The sequence below is a fragment of the Capricornis sumatraensis genome, chromosome 9 (assembly GCF_032405125.1).
Source record: "Capricornis sumatraensis isolate serow.1 chromosome 9, serow.2, whole genome shotgun sequence".
Classification (NCBI taxonomy): Eukaryota; Metazoa; Chordata; class Mammalia; order Artiodactyla; family Bovidae; genus Capricornis; species Capricornis sumatraensis.
Genome location: NC_091077.1, coordinates 80,769,142 through 80,778,277, shown reverse-complemented (window position 1 = coordinate 80,778,277; position 9,136 = coordinate 80,769,142).

Genomic DNA, 9,136 nt, shown 5'->3' with positions numbered 1-9,136 from the left:
TGGAAATAAATCACTTTTGTCATTTAATAAAATCTGTTCATTAGGCTATGACTTGTGGACTTGGTTGTGCAATCAATTTGTTTGAAATTAGACTATAATTAATTTGAAGCACTCTGCACAGATTCAAATGTACATATACCTTGTTTTTATACTCGAATTCACAGTTCACATAGTTTTGTGTTTTACTTTGACTGTTTTTAGAATTATGCTAGAGTTTATATATGTAATTTGGAAACAAATCTTTATATTGGGTTTTATCAATAGAGACTTCTTAAAAGTCAAGATTTTTTGTTTCACCATAAAATGTACATATACATTTACCTGTTTCAGTAGTGCTTGTGTCTTGCAGTTTGGGATATGTTTTAGAATAAGATTTATTTTACAAAAAATTATATTAAAATTATAAATTTTATGTTATATAAAATCATATAATTTTATGTTATATAAATCATTAAAATTATATAATTGTATGTTACATAAAAATTATAGAATATTAAAATTATATAATTATGTGTTATATAAAATAATTACAGGATTATATTAAAACATTACAATTATATTTTTTAAATTCAGTACTGAATTTCTGAAGAAACTAAGAATTAAGAAGCAACATTGAGATTACATATGAATGCTATTATGACAATATTATAAAGGATAAAGTAGTATGAAATATCAAGAAGCTTGTCAATCTCAAGCATTAAGGTGATTCTGAAGTCAGTCAGCCTAGGTTCAACATCTCTTTCCACAACTTCACACTGTGTGTGACTTTGGACAAGATACCTAACTTTGCTCATTTCCTCAAATATAAGAATTCTTAGTATTACCTTATACTAATCCATGCAAGTCTTTGTGACAATTACATGAAATGATGCATATACATTATTTTGTATGCTGTCTGGCACAAGCAACAATAAAGTATTAAAAATAAGTCTAATGATTCTCTTTTATAATTACAAAATATTGAAAGGAAAATTTATTTTACATTGATTCTATTATATGAAAAAATATTTAAGGTTTACCAAAAAAATCCCAAATTATATATGCATATTTATTTTAAAACCAACTGGTAAATTTTCTTTTTTCAAATGAAAAAAAGATTTTGCTTTTTTTCAGGCTATGAAGTGCATTAGTTGACTGAGATCTTAGAACTTCAAGTATGCTTTCATTAAAAATCTCATGTAGAAGACTAAATTTTTATTCTATATAGATTTAGCTTTTTTAAAACTTACCTAGTGCAATTAAGCTTTTCATGTTAAGATCAGTTATAGAAAAACGTTAGAAACAGCAAAGACAGTTTTTATTACTTTGCTATTTGAGAAAGAACAGCAAGGTAGCTGATATAAAAATTCTATTAAAGTGATGTTTTACAGGTTATATTCTGAATTCAAGTGAGATTTGGCCTGATCACAATTTTACGCTTATATTCTGTACATTAATGACCGAGGTGTGGTAGAAAGTCCAGAAGAATGAAAAATTTTTATATTTGTTGCACTGTAGACGTTAGCAAGACTGTGGGCCAGAGTACTTGAGGAAGTGTTGAAGTTTAAAAAATGGTTCTTCTTAATCCTCTAATATCAAGAATTCTAGTTAGCTAATATGTTCAGTGTTTGCATTATTGCCTCCTACTCTTATTGTGGGTCTGAGCATGAAAGTCACCTCTCCAGAGAGCTCTTCCTCTACCCCTGTAGCTAAAGTTGCCATCCCTGCCCCATTTCATGATTTTTCTGCATAGTACTTATCTCTATGATAAATTATCTTACTTATAATTTATCTCTGGCCTTCTCCCACTAAACTGTGAGTTCGATGAGAGGAGGAAACCTGACTGCCTTGCTCACTGCTGTGCCCAGAACAGCCTCAGACACACGAATGAATGGAAACAATGAACATGAATCACTAAACTAGGTTTGCAGCCTCATCCCTGTTCTGTTGTTGGGCTTGGTGGGGGTTAAAAGCGGATAAAACTTCACATAATTAGAGTCCTATCATTGTTTCCCAGACTTCTCTTATGATATGGAACACTGAGGTGACAATGCCCTTACATTAAAAAGGGTCCCTGCCCTGATCCTGCACTTTATTTAAAAGGGTCCAGGTATCACAAGCACTCTCACCCAAATTTTTATCAAACTATGCAGGTCAAGAAGCAGCAGTTAGAACTAGACATGGAACAAGAGACAATCCAAATCGGGAAAGGAGTACATCAAGGTTGTATATTATCATCCTGCTTATTCAACTTATATGCGGAGTATATCATGCAAAATGCTGGGCTGGATGAAGCACAAGCTGGAATCAAGATTGCCGGGAGAAATATCAATAACCTCAGATATGCAGATGACACCACCCTTATGGCAGAAAGTGAAGAGGAACTAAAAAGCCTCTTGATGAAAGCGAAAGAGGAGAGTGGAAAAGTTGGCTTAAAGCTCAACATTCAGAAAATGAAGATCATGGCATCCAGTCCCATCACTTCAAGGGAAATAGATGGGGAAACAATGGAAACAGTGGCAGACTTTATTTTGGGGGGCTCCAAAATCATTGTAGATGATGACTGCAGCCATAAAAATTAAAAGATCTTGGTCCTTGGAAGAAAAGCTGTGACAAACCTAGACGGCATATTAAAAAGTAGAGATATTACTTTGCCAACAAATTTCCGTCTGGTCAAAGCTATGGTTTTTCCAATAGTCATGGACAGTTGTGAGAGTTGAACCATAAAGAAGGCTGAGTGCAGAAGAACTGATGCCTTCAAACTGGTGTTGGAGAAGACTCTTGAGAGTCCCTTGGACTGCAAGGAGATCCAACCAATCCATCCTAAAGGAAATCAGTCCTGAAAATTCATTGGAAGGACTGATGCTGAAGCTGAAACTCCAATACTTTGGCCATCTGTTGGGAAGGACTGACTCCTTGGAAAAGACTCTGATGATGGGAAAGATTGAAAGCAGGAGGAGAAGAGGATGACAAAGGATGAGATGGTTGGATGGCATCACCAACTCAATGAACATGAGTCTGAGTAAACTCTGGGAGTTGGTGATGGACAGGGAAGCCTGGCGTGCTGCAGTCCATGGGGTTGCAAAGAGTCGGACGTGACTGAGCAACTGAACTGAACTGATGCATGCGATACTCTTGAGGTCTGGCTCTCAACTGACGTGGACCATTCCTAACCTAGATATCCACTCTAATGAGCAACACTGTCCAGGTCTCGGGGAAATGCCTTTCCACTCTGCTTGCCCTACAACCTCAAAAGCTGTCTGAATTTAATAAAGCTTTGTGATTTTTCAGTCAGAAATGAACTTTAGAGTGTGGGAGGATATCATTGAGAGAATTTCAGGGAAAAATTTCAGGTGAGAAGAGAAACTAATTCACCTGACAACCTTACTGTAAGATGGTTAACATCAAGGTATTTCCTGGGAGTTTTTTGTTTTCTTCATTTTCCAGTTTCCTGACTCGGGAGATACTTAGGAATTAGGGACGTTGTGAGCCACAGTAGCATGCAGTGGCTGTGTACTCCCCAGAGTATGAAACAGTTACTCGTCCAAACTTCACCAGCCCAGAGACATGTATAATAATAAATTCAGTTGTGTTTTGTATTTTGCCAACTTTCTGCTTTGTCATCATAAATGTGTATTTTAAGATGAGAGGATAGAACATATTTTATTTCACAATTTGCTCACTTGAGTTATAATTTTTAAATATTTAGACATATGGTGTGTGGGCCTCCATTTGGACTCTTGCTCCAAAATGTACAATTTTTAGAAACAGGCTTGCAATGAAGGCATATGAAACAGTTCTTTTTCTCCCTATCTGGGCTGTAAGTCATAGTTGGGTAAAAGGAAAGGTTTCCTTATATCTGGAAGAAATTACGATCATCCTCATCAGATAATTCAATCCTATCTTAATTCTTGCTCTGCTTGAATCTAGTTCTGGAAACTCTTACCCAGTTCAGTTTTATGATCTTAAAGTTATCAGAAAACTCTGCTTGTCAAAGTTACTCTATTTGGACATACCAGATTTCCAGGAATTTTACATCATTTCTAGAAGCAACATAATACTTATTGGACATGCTTCCCATGCCCAGAAGATCCCCCGGAAAAGGCAATGGCAGCCCACTCCAGTATTCTTGCCTGGAGAACCCCATGGACAGAGGAGGCTGGTAAGCTACAGTCCATGGGGTCCAAGAGTTGGACACGACTTAGCAACTAAACCCCAACCACCCATGTAATTTAACACGTGTGTGTGTGAAGGTCCAGCCCTCTTAGCTAATCAAAGACCTGATGTGAGAGAAAAAAATTGACAGGACACAAAATCTGTTTTCTCAAGGCAGATCACTGAAAAGCCAAATAAAATCCCCTGCTTACAGTTTTTCATCAAGAATAGACTGAGAATCCAAAAACTCATGTGAGCCAATAGAGAATTCTGTAGTACATTATTACGAAGAAACTCACGTATTTTGTCTCAAAGTTCGCTAACCCACACAGATTCTCTGATAATTGATCACACTAGCATAGGAAGCAGACAGAATATGGCAGGAAAACATGGAGGTTGACTCTGGATGTTTCTCTTAGAAAAATTCCTCCGCTTCTCTTACCATCTTTTACCAAAAACACACATGCTACTTCTCATACGCAGTCATTTTGTTTCATTCTTACTATTTCTAGTAGTTTTATACAAATCAGTTTTTGGCTACCGCAGTCTGTGTTTTTAGAAGTCTCTCTTACTCGCTTTCATATTCACTGCTTTCCTGCACATTCTGTTAATCAGGCTTTGTCATCACCTGGATCTTAAATCTGTGGCATCTTTTGTCCTAGCTTTGCAAAATGTGATGCTAAGGTCTCTAACTTATTATCCTGCTTTTCCATCTTGTCTTCCCTAAGTTAGCAGAGCAGTGGACAACCATTTGTCACTTCATCTTTTGATTCATCCTCATAGTAAGTTTATTCAATATGACATGTACATGTTCACAAATAGATCACAGTTCCTCTACAAAAAGGAGCAAAATTCTAATGATGTCAACTACCAAAAAGGTATGGGAAACCATTTAAACCATAATTTTTGCTAAGACGCTCACCTAAAAATTTCTGCCTACTTACATTCATCTAATTCATTTGCTCTTAAATCATACCTAGTTTTAACAGTATATTAAATTTAGTTTACCCAAAACAGCTGCATTATAGTCAATAATGATAATTCTGAAGCACGCCCACTCCAATCAAACCAACAGACCTAAACCAGCTTTTACCTATCAAATATTAATACTATCCCAAACCATGAGAACTTGGAAACACTTGGGCTGGTTTCCAAGCATATACTTAATTTAGAGAGCAGTTCTTTGCCTTTAATTGGACAGGGATTTTTGCAAATAAATCTTAGCAATACCATCCAGAGGTTCAAAAAATTACAACATATCTATTATATGCATACATAGATATATATAGACGAATAGACATTTTTTTTTTAAGTTAGCCACTTTTCAGGTAAAAACTCAAAAGAATAATTGAATCACCATGACCATCTCAACTGGACTAAGTTAAAGTTACAAGCTCTGGTGGCAAAAGTGTTCTACTAAAGAATTTTATTTGCATGCAAAGAGGATCCTTTCAGGGGCTTCCTGCCTACTCAGTGGTAAAGAACCTGCCTGCCAACACAGAAGACTTGGGTTCAACCCTGGTTTGGGAAGGTCCCCCGGAGAAGGAAACGGCTATCCACGCCAGTATTTTTGCTTGGGAATCCCATGGACAGAGGTGGACTACAGTCCCATGGGGTCGCAAAGAGTTGGACACAACTTAGCACGCATGTAAGGATCCTTTTAGAGCTATTTTTGGAGTCTTTAAGTGTCTGCAAACCAACTGAAAAGTGCACTCCATTGTCTCCAAGAGATTTAACATCCTCTCTTTTTGCTTTGAAGGTGGATTTATCTAAAACAAAGTTTCCCCAGAATGGCCATTACAATTCCAAATGATTCAAAAGTTCATATATATATATATATATTCCCCTCCTCCACACCCCAGAAAGGCACAAGAGCTTGACCCAAACACCAGGGGAAACTATCTTGGTTTGGATTCCCTAAAATATCTTCCAGGGATTTGTGTCTGACTCTGTGACCCCATGGACTGTAGTCTACCACCCTCTTCCCTCCATGGGATTCTCCAGGCAAGAATACTGGAGTGGCTTGCCATTTCCCTCTCCAGGGGATCTTCCCGACCCAGGGATCAAATCCGGGTCTCCCGCATTCCAGGCAGACACTTTAACCTCTGAGCCACCAGGGAAGCCCCAAAATTAACTTTAACTTTGCAAAAATCTCAGAGTGTTAAAAATGACTTCTTAAACTGGTAACTGTGAGGAGCCTTGTTTCCCAATAGTTCTTCGCAAATACACAGAACCACGTTATCCCTCCTTTTGAAAGGATGAGTGGGTTGACCAAGAAACTTCAGCAGAACATGAACAGAACAGAAAAACAAACAAACAGCAGTGGAACAGTGTGCATGATCAAGTTGGAAAGCGTCATATACAAAGAGTGAAGCTCAGACTTACCAGGGACTCTGCGGTTGGTGGGAAGACAGAGGCAGAAAGGGCTTATGTGAGGCAGCAGCCAGTTTGCCCACTGGCCTTGAGGTTGCAGGGTTAGTCTTCTTTGAGCCCCATTTCAGGCACGATTAAATATCCTTGGCTCAAAAGTGGCCATATCATAATAAAACCAATAGTTAGCAACTAATAAAAATTACTGCCCACATTCTGAACAATGGTTTGCAAACTGAGAGCACCCAAATGAGAGCATGGAAAAAGAAACATATGCCCTTACAAACAGCTTATATAGTGAGAAGGCAACATCGTCACAGTAACTGGTAATTAAGCTAAACTAATGACTAAATTGGTTTTGCCTGCTCAGGGAATCTTCAAGACTGGTCTCCATTTTATTTCAATTGTAACACAGGTTGTATAGCATAAGCCAGATTCCCTGGGGAACAGACTCCGAGCAAAGTACGCTCTCTGTTTTAAGAGGTGGTCATGTGCATGCGTGCTAATTTGCTTTGGTCGTGTCCAACTCTGTGTGACGCTATAGACGGCAGCCTGCCAGGCTCCTCTGTCCATGTGATTCTCCAGACAAGGATGCTAGAGTGGGTTGCCATGCCCTCCTCCAGGGGCTCTGCCTGACTCGAGAATGGAACCCACATCTCTTACATATACCTGCACTGGCGGGTGGGTTCTTTCCCACTAGCGCCACCTGAGAAGCCTAGGAGATGGTCACAAGCCAATTCAAATTGAAAGGGAGTGGACACAGACCCCATCTTTCAATGGGATGAGTGTCAAGAAATTGCAAGCAAGTTTCTAAACTACCACAATCTTCAGCAGGTTGCAGGCTGTCTTTGTAGCTGCCCCCATGGAGATGATGAGACTTTCCAGGAGCAAAAATTGATCCATAGTAACACAGGCAACCTCTGGTCACAGAAAGATTTCCCCCCATAACCGTAAGAAAGATGTAAATTATTCCAACATCCTTGCACAATTCCTTTACCTCTAATCTTAGATCTAAAACAAAGTGCATCCAAGGACTTTCTAATTCCAAAAAGCCTTGAGATGATGAAAACTGCTGGAGAGTCTGGGACCAGATTATCTGTGGACTTCATTGTTTAGTTGCTCAGTCGTGTCTGACTCTTGCAACCCCATGGACTGTAGCCTGCCAGGCTCTTCTGGCCATGGGATTTCCCAGGCAAGACTACTGGAGTGGGTTGCCATTTCCTTCTCCAGGGGGTCTTCCTGACCCAAGGAACAAATCCACGTCTCCTGCATCGGCAAGCAAATTTTTTTAACATTGAATCACCTGGGAAGATCACGTGTAATTATTGTCCAATTCAGCTGGAGAAACTAAAACTCTTGGCCACTAGATTGATTTGATCTCCCACAGGATTCTTTTCCTAATAAAAATCTGTCCACAGGTTGTATAGCATAAGCCAGATTCCCTGGGAACAGACTCCGAGCAAAGGTTTGCATGTTCAGTTTACTGGGGAGTGTTTTTACCACACAGTACCTGTAAGGGATTGTGTGTTTTCTATTGTTCCTGTCAAAAAACAAACAAACAAAATAACACAAACAAGGCTTAACTCAGCACAATGTATCATTTAATAATTTTAGAGATCAAAATCCAAAATCAGTCAGCAGGGCTGCCTTCCTTCTGAAGTTCTGAAGGAGAATCTGTTTTCTTGACTTTCTCATCTCCTAGAGGCTACCTCCATTCTTTGACTTGTGGCCCCTTTCTCCATCTTCAAAACCAGCAGCATAGCATCTTCTCTCTTCTCTGATATCCTGATTCTCTCTTAGAAGGACCCTTGTCCACCAAGGGTAATCTCTCCATCTCCACATCTCTAACTTAATTACACCTGCAAATTCCTTTTGCCATGTAAGGCAACACATTTATAAGTTCTGGGAAGTAGGGTTAGACACCTGGGGGAAGCCATTCATTATTCTGTCTACCCCAGAAAGGAAGGAAGCAGACTGGGCAGATGGAGCTGAACTCTGATGTAAGTACAACAGAGACCTCAGCCAATCACAGAGAGATTCTAAACCAGGCGTGCTCTTCAGAGATGTCCCAGACTGAGGCAAGAGGCCAGGTCCTTATACTCTGCAAGTAAGCCAGTCAGCGAAAATGACCCCCTTTTGGGGAGGGAACATAAATCCTGGCAGTTCCCGTCCACAAAGGGCAATATCTGGAAAGGTGCCCAGGTGTCATCCAAGAATGGGGACACTCTTGATAACTTGGAGAATGAATGTTTGGGTCCTGCAGGGGGTATTGTGTGCTGCACAAAATTCACTGAAATCCACCCCTTGCCTGCTCAGATCTGCTTGCTTTGTACAGTAAGTCTGATGACCTTGGAATAGCTGCTCCAAGTTTCTAGCTGGTCTCTTTTCCTGGAGAAAACTTACAAGAGAAAATTTATGAGACAAACTGTACCCCCTACTGTAGCTGGTTTCAGTTTGTGATGATGCTAATAATCACCCTCCTCAATTACCCATTCTAGATTACCCTTGGCTACACCTCTAAGGGCTTAGGTGGTTTACCTGGTGAGTGAACAATGTCCTCATTCCTGAACAGCTTGTTTATCCTGGTCGTCATGCCCTTCAAAGGACATAGCTGCTGAAAGATCTATTTATC